At 46.6% G+C, this 22923-nt stretch overlaps 1 long non-coding RNA gene across 7 annotated transcripts in view; it reads left to right on the top strand.

Moving 5' to 3' along the window:
* LOC107052100 overlaps positions 1-22282 on the top strand; it is a 52788-nt gene extending 30506 nt beyond the window's left edge. For 4 of the 7 annotated variants that reach the window (XR_006933212.1, XR_001464263.3, XR_001464268.4 and 1 more), the window contains one exon: positions 15950-22282. This is a non-coding gene — a long non-coding RNA (uncharacterized LOC107052100). The remainder of the gene's footprint in view (positions 1-15949) is intronic. The other 3 variants (XR_001464267.3, XR_005861431.2, XR_001464282.3) reach the window with 3 other exon arrangements.
* The last annotated feature ends 641 nt before the right edge of the window (positions 22283-22923 follow it).

Raw genomic sequence — 22923 nt, 5'->3', positions numbered from 1 at the left:
CTTAAAATGAACACACTCGTGGTTACCGTGTTCATGGATGTCAGGCATTGCAGAGAAAAGCTGGCCATATCCAGAGGTTTTTTTACAGCCTCCTCATTCTCAGGGTCCTCTGCGCTTGGCTGTCATGAGCATTAAGGAGCTGCAGTGTCTTCCACAAGCGTGACTGCACCGAGGTCAATAGCAGACTTCCTGTTTTGTTTGTGCCCCCAAAAAAACAAAACCAGATGTTTCTGGTGCAAACAGTTCATCTGTGCCCACTGCCTATACAGCCCTCTGCTAAAGAAAGACAACCTGCCCCTCACTTACTTGCTGCAGCCCAAGGAGGGCAGAAAGAGCTGCTGAGTGGGGAAGAGGATAGAGAAAAGGAGGATACTGCTGGGGAAGAGGGTTGGGAAGGATAGGAAGGATACTTTGGGAAGGATACTTTGGAATGGAAATCTTACAGTAAGAGAACTGACATCTAATGAGGGTTGGGAGAGAACTTCAAAACTTCATGGACTGTTTCACAAAGTTTCTTCCTAATCCCTATTTTTCCCAAAGCTGCTGTGCTTTTATGACCATACTGAGACTATCCGCCTGCATCAGCACAGGTTGCCAGCCTATAAAAAGAAAAGCAAATCAACTTTAGCCATCTGAACATGAGGGAGCACATGCCAGCCCATGACAGAACACATTAATAGCATCTCCGCTCCCCTACCACAGCTGCTTTCTGAATCACCCTTTTCCTGAGGGTCAGTCACCACCTTCCAATGCTTTCTCAGTTGATAAAAAATACTTAGTGTAATTTTTCTGCCCAGTTGTTATCCTAATCTGTCTGCTCACACCTTGATGCCAGATCCTTGCAGCCGAGGATCTGTACAGCTCCTTGGGAGCCTTCTACCCTTTTCCCTGCAGTCGGCCTCTTGCAGCGTTGCATGATGATCAAGAACATCGGCTGCCTTTGTGAGCCTGAAAACTTCAACAGGTGGACAGAGGCACAGGCTTGACTCCTCTGTGTCCTCTTCTTCCTCTTCTCAGGGCCTCTCTCAGTACATTACCAGTATCTTTCTTCTCACTAGCTCCTTCAGGGTTAGTCTTTCTTGAGCATCTCTGTGCAAGTGACAGGCTGTCAGACAGGCACATAGCCTTTCACTTAACTTCCTCCAGGGAATGCAGCCTTGAGCTGATACAGGTATGCCTGAGACTGGTTCTCTTGCCCTGCTAGGGACAATACCATGGGAGGTTAGCTCTACTGTGCCCCTTTATACTGTGGAAGTTAGCAGCAAAAGTGCTAGATTTATACAACTCAAAAACAAAACAACAACAACAACAGCAAAACAACTCAATTTAATCCACCTTTAATACACAGATATGCACATACCTACATACATACGGAGACGCATATACAGGTAGCTTTTGCTCTGCCAAGTCCTGTGCAATTTCTGCCATCCGTCTGAGCAACTGGAGTATGAAAGTAGAGAAGGAAGAGGAGATGGAGCTGTTTTGTTTATGAGCAAAGAAGCTGCTTGCACAAGTAACCGTGCTCATGGTGCAGTCTCAGGCACTCAGACTGGTGTGAGGCTCCAGCAAAGCCTGTTGTGACCCTCTTTGGAAAAAACTCAAGACTTCAGCTTTCTTCTGGCTGATAAAGCCAGTACTGTGAAGAAACCAGAATTACTAGTCCTGTTCAAGAGCTGTGCTGTGCCCCAGGCAAGAATACTAACACAGGATTCTCCATTCAAATAAAAGAGAAACAATCATATATTCTCAGTGTAGGCCCAGGTGGAAGACTCTACTAGCTGGGAATATGCACGTTATGTGGCTCCAACGGCAAAGATGTGTGGTTTGTGGGAATATAAACCCATCAGGAAAAAGGATTTGTTCACGGTGCAAAAGCAAAGGGGAATTTAATCACCTGCCTTCCCTAGGTGAAAGTTAGGTGGTCTCAATGCTTCTTAGGTTTTGACTCACTGAGAACAGCACTGTATCCAGCAAAAGGTGAAACACAGGGGAGAGGAACTGCATGGGCAAGTGTATGCAGCCAAGCAGATGGAGAAGGTGGGTACTCTGGTACTGTTAAGACAAGCATTGCAGAAAGTGGGAGAGTTCAAAGAGAACTACAAGAAAAATTTCTTTACAGTGGAAGAGATCAAATATAGAGCAGGGGTAGGTCTGGGACTTTTCAATGGGTGGAGGAAGCCTCTTGAGATAAAATCTGTTGTCCTGTTTCCTATCCTAGTCCACTGCCCAAAGACTCATGGCAAGAGGAAATATCAAGTGTGGAACACTGCCTAAGTTTCATTTTAGCAGCACCAAAATCATTTTAGCAAATCCCATCACAGCTCAGGGAACAGCCAGTTTCCTTGCTTGTTTCTTACTCCTTCTGTGTCTTGTCTCATTCTAAACATGACACTTTGACTAAACAAAACATTCCTGTTACCTGCTCTGAAAAATCACACTGACATCCTTCCCTTCAGCCTTCATCACTTCAGTGTGGCACAGGGCATAAGTCATCTGTTCAAATGCAAGTGTCAAGCTCAAATAAATGCTCTTGGGACCCCAGTAACTGTAGTGACTGGATTTCCACTGACTATAACAGGCAAGCTGTGCTCCAGGACTCACTAATGCTTCCCATAAGCCTCATGGATGCATAGTCAGAGACTTACAGACAGACCTATAATGTGCTACAGAAAAAAGGCAGGCGTCGCAAGTGTCTCATGTCCTGCCATAGCAGGACTCTTTGGCAAGTGTTTTAGAGTGAATGAGTCTCTCTATTGCATCTAGACTCCTAACTCTATCCCTGTCCAAAACTAGTGTGTATTTTTCCTTGGGACAGTGCCCAATCTGAAGAGTTAGTGTTTTCCACACAAAAATGCCTGCTTGGTAAACTTCCAAGAAGTTCTATTTTTGATTCAATGAAGAATGGCAGCTTTCCATGGAACTTAATTTTCTTTCTTCCTTTCTTCCCCCCACCCCAAAACCAAGATTGCTCAAAAATCCATAATTTTTCATTTGGAAATGCTGCCAGGGAGCGTCATGGATGTCAGAGTTCAATTGTCTTGGTCTGCAGGAGGTTGGATGGTTTTTGTAGTCATCCTTTCAAACCTGAAAAACTACAATAGTTCTTTCCTTTCTTTACCTTTTTATTGCACTGCTTTCCTTCCTCTGGAAGAGAGAGCAGCAGAGGTTCTGCTGTAGACCTCTGACCTCTGAAAACTCTGGTGCTTTAACACTGCTCCTGCTCCCCAGCCCATATGGTAACTTGCGACCATGAAGGATTAGGAGCGGAGCCGCAGCTGTTAAGCAGCTACTGGAACCCACTCCGTGTCAGGGTAAAGATCTGCTGATGTGTGACTGCCTGAGAGCTGGAGATACATACAGATCTTTCCGGAAGCCTTTTATCCTCCTGCATCCAAAGTTTGCTTAGTTCTGTATGCAGGTTGCTCCATAGTCTGCAAACCACGTCCAGAATAGCTGAAATTTTCAGGATCGTGCCATCATCCTACTGGCTCCCACATTTTGATTCATTTTCTGTCCCATTCTGCATCTCCAGAGTCCTTAGTGAGCAAGAACTGAGCGTCTTCCAAGTCGTAATGATCCTCACTTGTTCACTCTCTCACAAACAGAATCCCTTTGGCCAGCAGCCAGGGCTGCAATAAGGGCCAGGCACATACAAGGGCAGCTTAAAAGCACCTCAGCTTTGGGAAATCCTGCTGGGCTGTAAAAAGCTGCCCACAAACCCAAATCAAGCAAGGCTTGTCTGATAATTCTTTGGCATAATCCCCAAACTTGCTGAACAGCTTTTCCCTACAAAGTATTTCCAGGTGGGTTATTAGGGCCTGTATCCCTTCCATCTTGTATCCTCTCGTGGTTGAAAAAGGCATTCTTCAGAGCAGGCTATTTTTTAAAGGAAGACAAATATCCTCCTTTACATCTCTGGTTCCTGTAAACCAGAAAGATACTTTGCAGGATGCAAACTCTTCCTGCCACAGCTCACAGGTCTCACCTCCCCACAGTGCTCGTACAGGACTTTCAGTTACAGAGATCATTTGTACTTTCCCAAGGAGGCTGGTACTGGTTCAAGTAGCAGCATGCACGCTCAGTGCTAGCATGAAGGTGCTATACTCTGTTAAACTAGTTTTCTTTCCTGTGTTTTTATAGCAGTACCACTGTAGCCACATTTGGGTCTGTGCTACTTTAATCATACTGGAGTAGTTAAAAGGAAACAGCTGAGCTGAGCATGTCCTGCAGCTCAGAGTCCTGTGGCTTGGGGTAGGAGGAGGCAGGGTCCTGGGCCCAAGTAGCCCTTCCAGCTTTGAGTGGGCATGCACAATTCATCAGTAAGGCTGAGCCTTGCCAGGAGAACCTGTGTCTCCATGAGGCCTTCCCTGCTGCTGTAACACAGCAAAGCTTTGGTTGCTTTCTGCCAGGGGAAGGCTGGTTTGCTGTGATCCCTGCAAGGAGAGAGGCAGGCAGACAGGCAGCTTGCTGACCTGCTGTTATTTTTTCTCATTGCAATAATCTGTGGCTGCTGTGAATGGGATTATAGAAAATGAGTCCCCAGTGTAAGACTTGCAGATGTATAGATATCGTAGGAGAGAAGCAGGAAAAGAAATTACAGAGTTTTCCTTTGGAACCCGTCAGTGCAACAAACTGGTTCCTTTGCTGGGGTCTGTGCCACCGCAGAACACGAAGAGAGCTGGAGATGGAACGGCGCAGAACTCAAAAAGGTTTCTGTGAGTTAAAACACGCTGTTTCACTTTGAGACACTTCAGGATGGGATGATTTGAAAGTACATGGTGTGTCTGAAAAAAAAATAACCAGCTGTGGTGGTAAAATCCAACCAGGCAGCTAAAGATCTGTTTTGAAGCTGGTCTGCCAGCGAGGCCTTGCTCTCCAGGGAGGTCTAAATCACCGTGGGCTGAAGGACGCAGGAGGCAACCTGGATTCCTTTCCTACCGCTGCCTGAAAGAGGCCGGTACTGCTCCCAGCTGCAGCGAGGCTGAGAAGGCCGCAGCGCAGGCGCAGTGCCTTGGCGTGACTCAGGGCCTTCTCCACTCTGACTTCCTTCCAGCATCCCCTCCCCAGGCTGGAATCTCAACGCCTCCCACTCTGAGAATTTTTTTTTTCCCTCAGCACAACACAGCCCAGCCTGTTCCTGCTGGTGGCCAGTCAGCTGTGCCGAGCACTGCTGCTGCCACTCACACCTGTGTCAGGCAGTGAGCAGCACTCCTGCTTTAACCCAGCTCAGGTGGGGAAACCTGGTGAGACAAACCATAGCTACCTGGGCTGTGAGGTGCTGGGAAAAAAGAGCATCCTGGACAGCCCTGGCAAAGCTAGAGAGCTCTGTGCTCAAGGGGGTCAACAAGAGCAAAGGCAGGAGGTGCTGCAAAGACGTTATTTTCCCTCATAGCAAATAGCAGAAAGCTCCACCCAAGTTTCACTTCTCATTCCCATTTTGTATCAAAAATAAACAAACAAACAAAAATCAACGCTTGCTACTGTGCATTGCCCTTGTTGCCATGTGATCTGGGGATGGGATTATGTTGTTGATAACTTGGTTCTTTTATAGAATCAGATCCATAGGTGCTGTAGGAGCCTGCGCAACTTGTCGGAGCAATTCTCTCCCCTGGCAAGTCACACAAGAGGCAGAGCTTCTCCCTGCTCCACGCTGCCCTGCGGATCTCTGCCTCCCCCTGCAAGGATGACTCCTCCTCACCATCCTCTTGCAAAGCACCAGCTGTACTCATTTTTAGGAAAGCGGGCGGAATTCCTCATAGCTGCACTGTGGAATGCTGTGCGACACCTCAGTGATGAGACAGTAGGTTTTTTTCCAGTCTTTCCTCCCACTGGAAGTAAATAAAAAGGGAAGGATGAGTTTCATTAGGGGAAGAAAAAAAAAAAAAAAAAGACTGTGCTTGCCAGCCTGCAGTGCACTGTGTGTGTTTGGTTTCCGCTCAGTCTGCAGAGATCTGCCTGTGCAGATCTGTTTAGTCATGTTGCACGGACTGGATGGGGCTGTTTGGCAGTGCTGGTTCCCAGCTCTCCTCAACAAGCAGATGTTAGTTGTAATTGGGAGCCATCCCATCAGAACCACCTCCCTCCCACCCAGCACTCTGAGTCTGAACACGGTTGGCAGCCAGGAGCTCCCAGGGGGGAAGGGGTATGCAGAGCTTTGTAAGAAGGCAGGTTGCAGCAAGGCAACCTTATACTCAAAGGCGAGAAACAACTGTGGTCCTGCTTCCCCAGGGCAGTGGTCATGGCACCAAGCTTGCCAGAACTCAAGAAGCGTATGGACAACTCTCTCAAATCTATGTGATTTTAGGTGGTCCTGCTTGGAGCCAGGAGCTGGACTCAATGATCCTTATGGGTCCCTTCCACCTTGGGATATTCTGTGATTCTACTTGTGGTGTCTTTCTATGACCAGCCTGCTTCTCAGATCTCAGTGGTTCCAGTGAAAAAATGGGAGAACTCTTTCTTGATCGAGTGCCCTTTTTTACACAAGAAGGTACAAGTCTTTGAGACCCCTTTGTGATCCTATGCTATTAGAGTTGGCCTGGGACCAGGCCAGCACCTGATCTCTCTAAGGTATTTACAATCCTGGAGCCCAGCCACATCCTCACGGTTGCACAGCAGCATGAATGGAAGCAGTGCTGCACTGTTTGTCCTCAGCACGTGGACAAGGAAGCATAGGAAACATGGCAGGCATCGATCACCACCTGTGGGGGTTACTAGGGCAGAAGATAAAAGGTAGTGTGAACACTGCTGATCTCCCCATTGTGCTCCAAATCCACATGTGCTTCGAAGAGATGCAACACACACCCTTCCTGGGATTTGATTTTAATTACAAACGAACTTTTTGTTCACGGGAGTAGATGCCAGTCCTTCTTAAAGGGTTTAACTGCTCATACAGTTGATCCTCGCAGCCTGGGGTGGCCTCTCTGCTCTCTCTCTGTTAGCTTGCTTGGCGCTTGTACATGCACACACCACCACACTATGCAGACAGTCTATTGGTTTTTTCAACAGTAAGGGTGTAACAGTTATACAGATATTGTGATCTTTATCTCTCCAGTGCTGGGAATGTGCCTGTGCCTATCCAAAGCAACTCTGCAGAAAGCAAATGCCCAGCAGGTTCATATAATAAGAATGCAAACTATTGATGAAAATCAGAGCTGATACTTTAAGAAGCCACATGACTTGTAATGGTAGTTTCAACTCTTAGAACCAGCACGTTTCAGGCTTCTCATTTCTGTGCTTACGGAGGACTTGGAGTGCCTTCTCTGTATGTATCACACAAACTATTTGTAGGTTGCCTAGTTTTGTTGTGTTTTGGTCCATCCTACGCTCATGGCCTCTGTGAGGACCCGGTTGACTCTTTGGGCTCTGGACTCTCTCCTACGGCATATTTGCCTGAAAATCCTCTCCTGAGGGTCTGTTTTACATCTGAGCTCTCGTGTCTGTGACAGATCACAGCTTTCCTGCACCACTGGTTTCTTTTTGCTGAACAGGAGCCTGCTAATATTTTACATTTTATTCCCATGTTTGGAGAAAGTCCAGCTTGCCAGATCACCAAGCCATCAGCCTGTATGTCACTAAATAATTATCCAGGTAAGGTATGTTGTACTGAGGGGTAGTCAGTATCACTCCTTCATTTTCTTGAATCAATACAGCTTCTTGTTCCCTGCTGAAAATGATTCTGTGCTTAACAACTATCTGTCTTCTCTAAACTTCCTTTTCCTTAGAGATGCCAGCAGGAAACACGTCTCTGATGGCAGATATGAAAATGAATAATAGGCCATCAGCCTTCTCAATTTAAGCGTTTTCTACCTTTCACATTTCAACACTGACAAAAGTAAATAAATCCAAAATATTGTGAGAAGGTGTGTCGTTTTCTGAGAACGTGTTAAAAAATATTCTCAAGTTTTTCCTTCTCTTCCTGCCAGTGTTCTCAGGCAGGAAGTTTTTTCTCCTCTGGCAGTGGGAGGGGGAGCACACAGGCACCTGTTTTCTTTTTAGCCTGCAAGGCCCCTGGACCAGGGATTGCCTCTGTATTTGTACAGCTACTGAGGGCAGAACTCTGAACCACTTTGCAAAACCCAGTCCAGTCGATTTCATTCTCCCAAAGCAGCATCTGTTCTCTAAAAGAGGAATGTTTTTTCCACCCTCAGATCTCTCCTCTTTCCTCATGAAAAGTTACACAGGCTCCTGAACTTGCAAAAGGAGAAGAACCTGAGGTGTTCCTCAGTCCCTGTCATGACCATCCCAAAGCTTTTAGCAGAGGCTGCAGTTTCACTAGCCCCAAGCTTTGCCATGCAGCATGGCTGCTGCTTCAGAGACAAGCTTCTAGAGGCTAAACAGTAAGGCTGTTGCAATAGCTCTGTTGATCAAATAAAATTTCTGTTCACAGTGTAGAGCCAAAAACAGTTTTTGATTGCAGCCTCGAGGGGTATTTCTTGGCTTGCGTTCGATGTTTTAAGCAATGTGCAGTTCTACAAGTCATTACCAATGTTTGAAATCTCTTCCTTATTATTATTATCCTCAGATGTGTGGAATGAAGTCTATTTACCTTCCCCCTATAGTTCATTATGATTATTAAACCATAAGAATGAGGACGTGCGCATGAGAGTTGGATATATCAGGCCCGTTCTGGCTCTGTCAACATTATTTTTCAAAGAGTGTATATTCAGAAATATGGCAAAGTTTTCCATATAGCATCTTCTTCTCTTAACTGTATTTGTATACAAAGATCTCACAATGCCATGTTTTATATGCACTGTTTGCAGTGAGGTTTCTTGTAACCAGGACTGGCAAACACAAGCCTCTTCGTTACTAATGCTGCCTTATGCCTTTAGATTCCAGTGTCTGATCTCACCTCTGCTTGCTGTCTCACCTGCCTTTCCCTCTTCATTTTCCCATCTGCACTCTGTGAGCTCCTTTAAAATGGGTCCTCGGAACACCTTGTTGAAATAAGGGCCAACTAAGACCCTACAGCAGATGGAGTGGCATAAGGACTTGCACATGTACCCACACTGTATCCCACAGCAGCGGCTTCCAGGCTGACAGTCCCAAACCAGTGTCACCACATGCTGCTGCACCACAGCCTGCAGAGGTGCCAACAAGAGTAGGCTGGGCTGTATATTTGTGTTAACACCAGATTACATGGCAGCAGAAAGGTCATAGCTTGTTCAGCCAGGCCTTGACCAAGCTGGAGATGCTGATCCAGGGGCAGCTCAGGCTTTGCAGTTCACCTGATGCAATGGAAATATGTCTTGAAGTCCTTCATGGCCTTTTAGCTCAATGCTTGGACACTGATTGGAAAACAAATTCATAGAATCACAGGATGGTTGAGGTGGGAAGGGACCTCTGGAGGTCATCTTGTCCAACCCCTGCTCCAGCAGGGACACCCAGAGCAGGGTGCCCAGAGCCGTGTCCAAGCAGCTTTGGAAGATCTCCAAGGAGGAGACTCCACAGCCTCTGGGCAGCCTGTGCCAGTGCTCCGTCACTGCACAGCACAGAAGTGCTCCCGGTGTTCAGAGGGAACCTCCTGTGTGCTGGTTTGTGCCTCTCGCCCTGGCATTGAGCACCACTGACAGAGTCACTGTGATACCACATTGCAGTCTATACGAGCAGGGATTGCCTCATGGCTTTCTCATGTAACACCTATAAAAACAGGGTTTTAGTCTAGACACGCATCCCTCATACTTAATATGCAATAAATAGGCATAATGATAATGGATAAACTGGGAACCCAGCTCTTTATGGAAATAGTACCTAATATGGGAATGATTTGTAACTCCTCAGGATTCCTGTACTCCTTTCTGCTTTGCTCTGAGCATTTGAAAATGTATTCACTGCAAGATGGTCTGTGTTAGGAATAATGACGTTTACGTTAATTAAATGTCAGAAATAGCTAAGTGGCAGCCCTACTGAGCTGGGGGGAAGAACATTTCCATATTTTATGTTGTTGGTTGGTGTCTGGTAGGCTTTCAGTTAATGTATTTAATGTCATTTGGTGATGGCAAATACCATTTAACTTCTCTCGATAGAAACCTTATCAATAAAAATCTACTGTTATATTCTAGTTATGCCACACTGGCGAAAGAGAGAGCAGCGTTAACTAATAGTTCAGTAGAATTACAGATGGCTTTTATTAGTAATATAACCAGGTATCTTGTCAAAGGGATTCTAATAACTCGGTTAATTAAATGCTATTATTATTGTTACTGCCGAGAAGTCAATACTCACAACTAAGACTGCTGCACCGGACACTGAATGAAACATGCGTGCTCCAAGGAGTTTTGACTATAAGAAATAAGAGGTGGATATGGGCAGGAGAGTGGCACCAGAAGCAGGTAGAGCCAAATGTAACATTAAATGCTCACTTGAGCTTTTCTTAATAGCATTTGCATTCTGACCTATCCACTGCTTTAAAAAAAACAATACCCAAGGTCTTCTCTGTAGGTAGGTCAGGACTGGGTTGCCTTTTAAGTAGCAGCAGATGTTCAGATACCAGTAAGACAGTGTAAAGCTGCACATACATATAAAATCTTCTCAGTTCCCAGCAATGGGTTCTTAAAGCATGCATACAGCCTAGTACATGTAGCAGCTCCCATCAGCCCTCAGTCACCTTGCCAGCTGAAAATGCAGGGCATGTAGGTGCTGTGGCTGCTCTGCATCTTCCTCCGTGATGCTGATTCTGCCATCCCTTTTTTCCCTTCATTCTGTGTTAGTAGGACCATCACAGACAGCTACCACAGTACTGCTGCTACAGAGAGCTCTCCTGGGACAGGGAGCAGAGGCTGTGGGGCTGCTATCTGTATGGGCCGAGTTTGGGGTGATGACTAACACAGGCATCCAGGCTTCTGGGGTGCCCTTGGGAGGCCCTAAGGCAGCACAACTGTGCCATGTTATTCGCTTTGAGGCTTGAGTCTGGCCTTGGGGGCATCTCAGAGCCCTGGAGGCATACTGAGAGCAGTATTGGGACAGCATACGAGCGCTCTCAATTCAGTATGAAATTCAGAAACTAAAAGCAAAGCTCTTCATCAAGGAAACAGCAATTAGTGGTCAAGTACTTAAAACTGGACAGACAAAAGTAACCCAAGATGCATCCAACCAGACAAAACAAGTTGTGTATAAACAGTTTCTAAAATTAAGTCCAAAAGAAAAGGAAAATGCAATCTTTTTTTCTTCCTGAAAATAGTGGCAACATTGACCATTTTTTGTCCCTTCCATCGGTGTTGGATAGTTTATTGCTGGTGGTGGCTCTGACTGCGCCTGTGGTGCTTCGGAGTGTAGGGCCCTCCATATTGTACTAGCACTCCCATCAGTCGTGTAGCCATTTCTGCAGTCTACCAGCTGCATCAAGACAAGCACCTGCTCATTTGACTTCTTCTGCCCTTCTCCATGTACCAAAAAGCACCACTCCTCCACCATCCTGGAGTAATTGGTCATTAACAACAAACTTGTTCCTGCCAGGGTGCTTCTCAAGCCAAGGATACTTCAAGGGAAAGTCAGGAAAAAACGTAGATTTCCAGCTGCTGCACAAAGGAAAGAACAGCCATTTAAAAGCCGTGTGTCTTCATTTTTTCTCTCTACCCATGAGGGACAGCACTGTAGGGCTGTAGCGCTGCGCAGGGATGTATTGTCAGAAGTCAGTGCTGCCACAATGAGTTTACTTTGCAAGTAGGTTCCCTTCTCGCAAGGGAGGGAGCTTGGCAGGGACCATCCAGAGGATGCACGGGGCTAGCAAACATAACAAAGCTTGGAGTGTGGAGTTGCTGATCCCTGGCTAAGGATACCCAAGAGCTGAAAAGTGCAATTGCTTCAGACAGACAGAGGATGCATCACTGTCCCTCTGTCAGCAGAAAGCTGAAGTGCCTATGGAGTGGTATGCATGGGCAGTCTGTGGTGGAAGTGGTAATAAAGTCATTACAGCCAGGAACCTCAAGTGAACAGAAGCTGTTGCAATGAGGCACGGTATAAGCGAGCTGCCGACAAGCAGAAATCCCTGACGCTGCTGCAATTGCCTCCCGCCCTGGGATATCTCTTCTACCATTCACCTCTGAGTGAAGCCGCTGGACTGTCAACACTTGTGGCAAGATCATGTTCACAGGACTACGAGCCGTGTTTCCCAGGTTGTTGGAGGAGAGCACAACATGCTGCTTCTGGCAGCGGGAAGGGAAGTAACGTGCAGGAGGGGCTCAGATTTCTTAACCTTTACTGTTAGTTTCTTGGCAGCCATCAGCTCATTAAACCAGCAGAGGAAAACCTTGCTTGATTTTTTCCCCCCTATGCGTGGATAATGATACCCATTTTAAATTACCCTCCTTAGGTAAAAGAGTGTGCCAAGAAAAAAAAACAACAACAACAACAAAAAAAAAAACTAGTGGAAGAACGGGAGGCAAAGAATGCAGCATTCAGTAGGGCTGCTTTGCCTTGCCTTGCTACCCCTCATTCATTAGACTCAACCTCACCTTTGGTTTCTCGGGTTTCAAAGGCAGCTTTTATGAGCTCCCCAGTTTCCCCAGGCTGCTGTAGGACCAGCAGAATCTTCCTCGTGCCTCTTACCTGTGTCTCAATGTCCTCCTTAGAATACAGCCCAGAGATGCTATTCTGGGGATCCCATGGTGTATCTCGCAGGCAGCCCTGAATGGGATAGGTGATCATCCCCACTTCTTATAGCACGTTCCTTCCGAGAGAGGAGAAGATGATGGAGAATGTTTATGCCACTGGGCAGTGTAGCGATGCATGTATGTCAGAAGCCTATTGCTTTGACTCAGTGCTATTCTTCATCCCGCTGGTACCACTTTGCTGTTTATCTATGTTTGTCTTCCCAGAGCCCAGCTGTGGCCACCATGGCCTCATGCAAGATGTGGAAATGCCCTGAGATCTGGTACTGCCAGCAAAGTTGGGGGATTTTTTTTTTCCAGAGCTTTCTGTAGTAAACCAAGGCTGAATGCCGAAGCAAAATGGTTTCCAAACCAGAAACCATTTTTCTGAGGTGTCTTCTAAATGGTGTTACAGGGATTTCAGCTCCTTAGGTAGCTTACAAGGATACAGATCCACAGAGCTCAACAGCATTCAGCTCCTTTAAACTAGGAAAAGCACCAGTCACAGCAGTGTTGGTGGGATGGGACCTCTGAAGGTCCCAAGCTTGTTGAGGCTCCTCTAAGCACAGCATCACGGCTCCAGGTCAGGTCAGCCTTGGCACTGTCAGGCCAAATCTTCAAAGTCCCGGGGGTGGGGAGTTCCTCTCTCTGAGAGATGCCTTCCTAATGTCCATTCTGATCCCCCAGACTCCAGCCTGGCTCTGTGGCCTCTCATATTGTCACTTTGCCCTTGTGTGATGCCAACACGCTCTTGGCCCGTACAAGGTGTGACCCACAGTTTGTAGCAACACGAGCAGGAGCAGAGGCTTTATTCACAGCGCTCACGGTAGTACAGTGAGCAAGCAGTTTCAAAATCCAATTTCATAGACATAGAGATTACATTAATCTCTTTTAATAGCTAAACAATTCAGTTTTCAAGATAGGACAAAGCAAGGGATATTCTTGAGAAAACTGGTGCTTCAAAGCTGCCTGCATCTGATTTAGACTCCTAACTCCTAAGCACAAACGGTAGAACCGATTGTATCTCTTCAGAGAGTAGCACTGCAAAACTTGTGTTTAATCTCCCCTTTTTATAACTCACTGTAGCTGTCTGGGCTTGCCTGTTGGGAAGCAAATGTGGATTGACTTTGCCTTCAAATACCATATGAGGAAACTCACTCAGCTCTCACCAACTGATCTCCGGGGCCTGTGGAATGATAAAAGCTCAAGTTATCAAAGTATCTGTAAACTGCCTTCTGATTTCTAGCTCGAGCACCTCCCTGAATCTGGACCCTTTGATTTAAGGTGGCTGCTTTCTTTCACTGTGTCTCAACAGGCAGAAAAGGGCATAGCTTTAATTCCTGTTGGCTCAGCTGCATTAACTCAGCATGATAGAAAAGGCCTCTTCAGCTCCAGAAAGGCAGGACTGAATCGGATCTGCATTAGAAACTTCTACCTGTGCAGTGACTACCTTGTCATTGGCAGGGATGTTTCTGTACCTCCAGAGACACCGGTGTCAATGTGACTGTTGATGCTATTTGAATCAGTGAACCAACATCAGCTGTCCTCGGGGAGGCACTGCTTTTTGGCCTACACTGCATGCTTTCAGAGAATCTGCAGGTTTTGAGATCCGTGTGTATCCATTTTAGGCTGTTTTCCAGCATTTGTGCTGTGATTTAGGGCTCTGACAAATGAGCTCCAGCAAATCATGCCGAGGTGACTGAAGGCGACCAGCCCAGCTGTTTATTACTGCTCTGCTGGCACAGATGACTGTCCCTGCAGCAGTTGGCAGGAGATAACATACATCCAGGGCAGAGCTGCTCCAAATTGTGTTTTAGTTGAAATCTCCAAGGAGGTGGGGTTAGACCGTGCAGAAGACTGTGAATTAGAGATACTGAGATGTTGTTCATGGTGCTTTGTGCCCATCGAGATGAGTGTTGGTGCCATGTCCTTACAGCACCGGTGCTGTGTTTCTGTCCCCGCCGTGCACCAGAACTGCAGATCCTTCCCGGAGGTGATGCAGGGATTCCAGCCAGCCACGTGATCTCTTCATTCACCTGGCAGGAGAGTGGGAATAATGCCAGATGGGAATAAACTGGGAAAAGGACTGGGCTTTAAGTACATGATGTAGCTTTCCCCTCCCATTACCACCTAACCGGTAAGCCATTCCAGGCTACCTTGTTTATACTGAAGAGCATTTAATACCTCTTAGCATTTGTGTTTGCCTTGAAGCTACAGGCAGCTCTGTCCTGCAGTGCGCTAAATATTTGTGCAGTAAGTACTAACAGATGTTTGAAGAGCTGCTTTGAAGCACATCTTTACCCGCTAGATTCTTTCCCAAGACTCTTCAGGAACAGTGTACATCAATATATTCCGAGCAAAGCCTTGACAGGCAGGGAGAAAGGAAATACATAGGAATAGGCAGTAGTGGAGCAGGAATACACACATCTCTTCTGCGTAAATCCTTCACAGCAGCAGCTGGGATGTCAGAGTTTTCATAAACAATTCATCTGCCGGGTCTCATTCCTATAAATTCCTCTGCCACAGGCAGGGCTTCCAGGTTCAGTTTGACTCACTGGCCAGATCCTCATCACCCCCAGGAGCTATCGTCTGCACCCTAAATAATCTCCCTGAAAGTCAGAAATCCCAAAGCGAGTAGAGAAGGTGAAAGCTGCCTGGTGTGCACAGATGGCACTCTCTCGTTCGTATTTCACTTGTGTCAGCCGTTCACGGCTTTCACAAGGCAGACACGAGTGGCATGAAATAACGTGATTCTCAGACCCTATTATACTGGGTGTCACATGCAAATGAATGGGGAAGGTTCTGCCCCAGGCAGCTCCCAACTTGTGCTGGGATGCAGCAGAAACCCCGAGAGGGGAAAGGTAGTGTGATATCAGCAAAACCAGCCAGGATCTGCAGTGATCGCTGCCTGGGAGGTTGCAGTGAGGGCTCGCAAATGACTTTAACCACTGGTTTATGGCTTTGCTTTTGTTTCTTCTTTTCCCACATTTTTGGGAGAAGAGGGTGTGTCAGGACGTTCAGGTGTTAGGCAAGCTGCAGCCAGGTTTCTGCTTTGCCAGTGAATGCCTTGGTAGGCTCTCGGTCTTTGTCCCTTATTCTCTAAGAAAAGCACTTCTGTACCCTAGGGCACACAAGGTCAACACCTAAGAGGCTGGGAGGCATTCAGATATGGCACTGGGGGAAAGCCATATAAGGTCCTGAGTGGATCCGCTCTGAGGTATCTTTTGACTGTATGCTTTGGACAGCAAAGAGAATCCTTCAGAGCACTTATTTTTAAGACTGCCTTATTTTTTTTTATTTGCAGCTGAGGCCTTATCAAGGATAGAAGAGCAAATTCCTCTTTTTTTTTTTTTCTCTTGTAGAATGACAGAAGCGTAGATCATTGTAGTTGGAGAAGACCTTCAAGATCATCACGTCCAAGTGCCGACCCATCCCCACCATGCTCACTGACCATGTCCTGTGCCACGTTCACACGGTTCTTGTACACCTCCAGGGATGGTGAGTCCACCACCGCCACGGGCAGCTGTGCCACTGCCTCATCACTCTTTCTGAGAAGAAGTTGTTTCTAACATGTAAAGGTTTTCTCCACAAGTAGTGCTCTGGTGTAAGTCAGAGAGGAGGAAGGCTCTCTGGTGGTAGTCTGGTTCTAGGAATTTGCCTCAGACAGCTGTGAGTGGCTTAGCAAAAGGTAGGGGAGGAGGGGGGGAAGCAGAAGCCCCCAACCTCTGAATAAGGGAAAAATGCTGCAAGAGGGAAGAGACCAAGTGAATGAAGCTTCACACCCAATCTCCCCCCGAGAGTGGAAAACTTTCTGAGGGAGTTGGCACCTATCTACCACCAATGTGCTTAAGAGAAGCCAAGTTGCACGAGGAAGTGTCACCTGCAGTGCTGGTGTGTGAGACTTGGCTGCAAGGCCTGCAAGTTTTGCTCATTTCTGTCCCATAAGTGGTCACCCAATACGTACGGTATCTTTTCTTTCCTCTCAGTGCGAGCGATTTTGTCCTCTTTGATAAACCATCATTCATCCGTAGCGAGGAACTGTAATCCTAATGACCCGTGTTAATTAAAAATCTAATGGCTCTTTCTCGGGAGAAAGTTTGTTAGTTCCAGTGTTTTTCTAAGCTAATTATATCCAGCCAGGCTGTCACCCTCCCCTGTAGTTTCACTACTGCTCACTTTCTCTGAACTCCTGCATGCTGCTGCACTGCATCATTTTGTTGTGTTCCACTCCATCATTTCAAAATTGGTTGCATATTTGTTTCAAAGCATGGCAAAAGCTTTAGAGGCTGTGGGAGAGAGATGCTGTATCTGTGCTGTGATGACGGACAGTCTGTGACCTCGAATTCACTGCCTTGTAGCACCACACTGTAATGGAGAAACTGTGACTCTTCATCTCCCCTGTGTTCTAAAATAGCAAGAGATAAACAGGAAAATGGGGAGACACGTTCTGCTTCATATTGTTTGGTTCTCCAGTCAGCTCAGCCTCTGATATTAATAACTTCCTGTTTTGTTTGAAGCCTTCTGACAAGTGAGGAGCCTTCATTTCAGTCTGAACTCCGGCACCCAAATGGCCAACGTGTTTCCGGACTCTGGGCAACAAATTCCAGTTTTCTGCTTACCTCTAGGCCAGAATTTTAGAACTGAAAGTCAAACTGATGAAAATTGCATGCCTGAACCACCTGTGAGTTGCCAAAGTACAAATGCCCTGGCTTTCACAGCAGGTGGACACCTGCAGCCCCTGTAAGTAGTCATGGGACTTGAGAGGGCAGCATCTGCAAATCTGTCCAACTTGGTACAGGATCAAACAAGGATGCTAACCTAAAACTCTGGACTCCTGTTCATTTCCAAGGATGTGCTCAAATATGAGAAACAGACAAGAGGATCTGGAAAAACATGCATTTACCTAATATTGCTTGTGTACAATGCTAGTGAAATGTGTGCTCATCATTTGCATCATTTTTCAGAAGCCTAAACTATTTCTTTTCCAGGATTCTGATGAACTTCTGCTGTGAACTATTTCCTGTGGATAACATGCAGAAGAAGCAGAGTCCCCCAGCATGCCTGACTGATGTGTACTGCCCACAGCTGCCACGCCATGTAACCAGGAACCAACTCCAGACTGTGGTATGCAGTGGGATAGCTTGAACGCAACAGTTCTAGGAGGGTTAAAAATTAAACCAGCAATCAAGATCTAAAGCGGCGCTGGGTTTAAAAGACTGGCAAGGTTCAGCTGTGAGTCAATTCATTAGTTGCAGTTAATATTGCTAGAAGAGCTTGACAAAAGGAAACACGAAGCAACTGAAAAGAAACATCCTTAAGGTGAATGTCAAAGTTTTTGCATTCAGCGAAGAAACGAAAAGCTGAATACAGAAGAGAAAGCACTGGTTCCCATTGAGTGGTTACAGAGGAAACAATCGTACTACTACAGAGACCTGACTAGAGAATGAATCTCATGACTGGCTTATCTCCTCCAGGACGGGTGAGAAACCCAAAGTAGCTACAGTCTCTGTTCAGACTTGCACATAGAAGGCTCTGTTCCATCAGGGTACACTGAAATGCTGGGTTTGTGTAGCAGTGGTGATTTCCAGTTTTCTTGAATCCCATTGTCTGTTCATCACCCACTTAGGAGCAAAGAAGGAGCTTCTGCATCTGTGCATCTGGTGTGACCTACACAGTGCAGCCATGGGCTCCTGCTGCCTTGGAAGCAGCCTTCCAAAGAAACAGTTCCAGCACATTCTCCTAGGCAAATAGTTAATTATCAACACTAACAAGTGAGTTTCACATTTCTATGTCCACTGTACATACATCTCGGTCTCCCAGGTGTCTTGTCCAGATGGGGTGTGGATCCTCAGCCATTGGCATTCCAGGCAGTAGATGCAGGCAGTGGGTCGCATGGTGTGGGGCTCAGCTCCAGTGGTTGTCCCCCTGAGGCACTGTTGCCCTTCTCTTCCTCCTTTTGGAAATGTGGAAAGAAATGGCCACTGTTTGGGATAATCTTTGGCAGCACCTCCTGTCCCTGCTGTAGCTGCACCTTCCTACCTCTGGATCGCAGCGCGTTATCTGTATGCTAAGCAGAGAACTCCCCCACTTAGGATTTATATTTATTTGGTGTTTTTTCTAAGCAGTAATGATAGGTCAGCAGGCAGGAAATATTTTAGCTGGCTTTGCCATTAAGAGCCTTTTTTATGCAATCAAGTGTCAAGGTGCTGCTTTGGGAGAGCGTGGGGAACTGTCCTGACACCACCACTGCCAGAGGCCCTGCTTTGCAGCAGCGGGATCTGCAGGAGCAGGAGCATCATACCCCTGTGCTGGAGCTCAGCCAGGCTGCCTGCAGGCATCACATACTAGGGCAGTGGCTGCCTGTCCCCCTCAGGAGCTGGGAGATGGTGTCACCTGCCCACAGAGCACTCAGCACTGCTCACATTGGACATGGGTGTTTTCATAACTGGGATGAAGAAACAGATGCCTTTTCTTGCTCTAGAGAGATTATTTCTTCTGTGCCACTAGCCTGAGATTGTTTGCTTGGCTTAGCCTGTGTTTTCACCATATGCAACAAGCCTTAACCACTTCATTTGGGGCTGCTATTCATTTGGGGCCAATATGAAACATTTCTGGCTTTTTTTTTTTCATTTTTCTGGCCCATACATGTTGCTAATCTATCCCCTTGTCTACATACTCTTTCTTCTCCAACATTTCAGGTTTCCTGCCTTGTAATATTTCAAATCCATGACTGCTTGCTGCTGCAGATGGAGTATTGGTTACCCTCCATCATCGGTCTGGCTGCGAAGACTTCCTGTGCTTGACAAGTTGATTACTTCGTCAAGGTGAATGTTCAGTCGAGTCTGTCTGGAGGACCTCTGTGTGTCTGATGCCAGCTGGTTTCTCACCAGACGCACTGTTTCACCAGGCACAGAATAATATGAGGAGAAAAAATGGGATTTTGAGGGGCTTTTTTCCCCACTCCCTTTTTGAGGTTGGTGTTGCTCCAGTTTATCCCAGTAGGATGTAGGTGGATAACTCTCTAAATGCAGCCATCTTCTATATGGAGAGCAAACCTCTCTGATGAAATGCCGTTGTCCTTTATATGTGGTTTTCCCTGCCTTTAGGATCCCCAAAAGAGGTTAGATAGCTTGGAAGCTGTGGCATTAACAGTGCTTTCATATTGTCCATTGTGTATCATCAAGGAAGCGCAGTAAAACCCAAATAAATTAAATGAATTTCATTGCAGTTCCTGAGGGAGAGCAGGATGCTTTACTTGTGAGTTTCAAGTCAGGTCAGGAGGGTTGGATCTCCACAGAGAAACTGCTGACACAGGCCCAGAAATGTCATTAGTAAGGTAAAGAAAAACATCCAAACTTCTCTTAATAGTCCTTTGTGAATACTTTATAGGAAGTGGCATCCAGACAACAATAGGTATTAAGAAATTGGGAAATAACAGTAAACAGCACAAAGTAAACAGCACAGAGAAAACTGTGTGTGCTTTCTGAGAAGGTAAGGAAACTGCATCACAATGCTGAGTGCTTCAGGAGAGAAAATTCTCATAACTTCCATAGCCAAACATTGCTTGGGACCAGGGCGTGAATGACTCCTCTGTGCTACTGCTGAGAGGGTGTTGCAACTTCTTGGCAGGTTACAGAAAATAGAATGTTGGCCAGCTTCATTATCTGGTGGTACAGGAACATTTGTTTCTCTAGCCACATGTGGCTGTGTCTGACCATCTTGGGTATCCAAGCAGGGAGTTCAAAGGAAAACCCTGTAGGCTTGGTTTTCAAAGGGACTTATTTCCAGTAAGTGTGAACCTTGTTTCTAAAAGGAGAGAAATCCTTGTTTACTCTTCTAGGAACTCATATTTCTGACATATTGTAGCAGAAATAATAAGCAAAAGCATACTACAGTGGTGAGGTGAATCCAGGGAGCATGGCAACTGCTGCCAGACCAGCATCTGCAGCCAAACCAGCCCCTGGTGCATCATGAGCACCTTCCCTGGCAGACGTGGTCCTGGGGTTACTGTCCTCAACAGATCCCATATTAACACCTCAGTGAGGAGAAGAATCATAGAATCACAGAATATCCTGAATTGAAAGAGGCCTACAAGGACCATCAGCTTAACTCCTGGCTTCACATAGGAACACACAAAATTGAAATCCTATGTCTGCAACTGTTGTCCAAACACTCCTCAAATCCAGCAGCTGAGGCCATGCCCACCACCCTGAAGAGCCTCTTCCATGCCCACCACCCTCCGGTAAAGAACCTTTTCCTAAAACCGAGGCTGACCCTCCTTCTGGTGCAGCTCCATGCTGTTAAAGAACGATGGAGTTTTTCCTGTGTCCCACCATACCTGACAAGGCAAGGATGTGTTGCAGTCCCTATAAATTGAGCTATTTCAGACCGACTTTGTGCAAGAGTGGAAGAAGAGTAATATGTAGCCACTTTTATCCCCTTGGAAAGGTAGAGGCAGGAGAGCAGGCTGCCAGACCTCCAGAGAAGCAAGGGTCTCCATCAGGGCATTTCCTAGCAGGAGGCAAGAAGATCATGCTTTCTCTCCTGTCATTTATTCCCTGATGACTATTTTCTTTGCTTCCTCCAGGCCCAGGGCCAGGAAGGCAAGCACTGGGAACACGTCCTGGTGCATAGCCAGGGACGCAGCAGTGTCCTGCTGAGAGCAGTGGCCCGGGGCCGGGCACACAGCATCCAGCCCTCCCCTGGAGACTGGTGTTTGCTGAGGGATGCAAGGTAACCTCAGCATTGAAAATAGCTGGGACGTTGGCCAGCGAAGATTAATGGCATCATTAACATCTCCAGTTTATTTATAGGATTTAAAAAGTCTCCAACCTGTAAACAAAGCAGAGTTATGCTGCGTAATGCAGAGAATCACAGGTTTACCTCCTTCCCACTCCTCTTATTTCATCCTTGTTGTTGAGACTGTAAAACCCCTGGGGCAGGACTGGCTCACTGCAAACTTACATTATAAACCTTCTCAATGAGGGGGATACGCACTGTTGTTTTTTTTTCCCATGAATGCCATGTTTGTCTGGTCTCCTTTCTCCACTCAGCTCTTTCTGTGCTTTGTCCCGTGGCCCCTGTTATGGAAAATTCTCTTTTTGAAGAATTCCTGAGGCCCAGGTTGGGAAGTCATCACAGGAATTAGTGATTTTCTGCCTTGGGCCTTAAGCTGCAAGCTCTGTGTGAGGAGGATTGAGCATCTTGTAGCTGTGGAGAGCACCTAGGCCGTGCATGGCCCCAGTGAAGCATGCAGATGTTATTAATGACCCTGGGGTCTTCCTACAGGCACTCAGGGCCACTCAGTTCCCAGGTTCTCAAGAAACTTGAAGGGCTGTCAAGAAAAGAAAAAGCATGTTGGCCCCAGAACAGGAGTTCTCAGCACGTGAGCTGCAGCCACACCACCTGGCCCATCTCCAGGAGCTCAGGAGAAGGTAAGGTAGAAAGAGGGCCTGTTGGCAGCAGACAGCAGGGATCTGCTGCAGAGGTGTATGGGTGGAGGGGGAAAGAAAAATGTGAGAACAGGCCCCTCTAGGCACACAGTGATCACATTATGAAGATGTGTTTTGGAGGGCAACCACCGTTCGTTTTGCTGTTTGTGATGTGTTAATCTGAGTTGTACTCCCATGGCTCTCTCTCCTGGGCCTTTTGTCTTCTAGGGGGTAAAATAAAGAATTGGCAGAGAATTTCTCAAATTGCTGTTGTCTTCTTTTGTTTGGGAAATTAGAGTGCTTCAGGGCAGAGGAAATGAGTCCGAAGTACTAGAAGTGACTGAAGGAGGGTTTCTATGCCATGGGCACCACAGATGAAATCATGACCCTGGAATCCCCTCGCCACCCAAACACTGGTGGGTTTGAGGCATCTCAGTGCCTCGTGTTCCCCTTCTCCAATTTCTCACTTGGGCTGTGAGCTCCAGCTCCTCTCCATCCCCCCCAGTCAGGGCTCAGCTCTCTGCTGTGCTGGGGAGATCGAGGCCTGTGCCTCAGTTTCTTTCTCTGTTAAATGAGACCATGGTGCTGACTGAGTTTCATGAAGTCTTCCAAAGGACAAAACCTAAGTACAGTTATTCAGTCATCAAAAGACCATGACTGGGAGAGTGTTTCCTTGTCTGATATGCTTGAGATCCTGTGAAATTCAAAAGGCTTCAAGGAAAAGGCAGCTCATACGCAGCATCTGAGATAAAGGAGGAGAAAAGGTGATGTTTTAACTATACTTATCTCAGGAAGGAGACACCTCCTACATATTTTTTTCTAATCTAAATTCCTGAACATCTAACCAGAATAATCGATGTTAGAGGCACAAGCCTCGCGACAAAAGGGGCCATCTACATCTCTCT

The sequence above is a fragment of the Gallus gallus genome, chromosome 1 (genome assembly GCF_016699485.2).
Source record: "Gallus gallus isolate bGalGal1 chromosome 1, bGalGal1.mat.broiler.GRCg7b, whole genome shotgun sequence".
NCBI lineage: Eukaryota > Metazoa > Chordata > Aves > Galliformes > Phasianidae > Gallus > Gallus gallus.
This window is presented reverse-complemented; position numbering and strand designations above follow the sequence as displayed.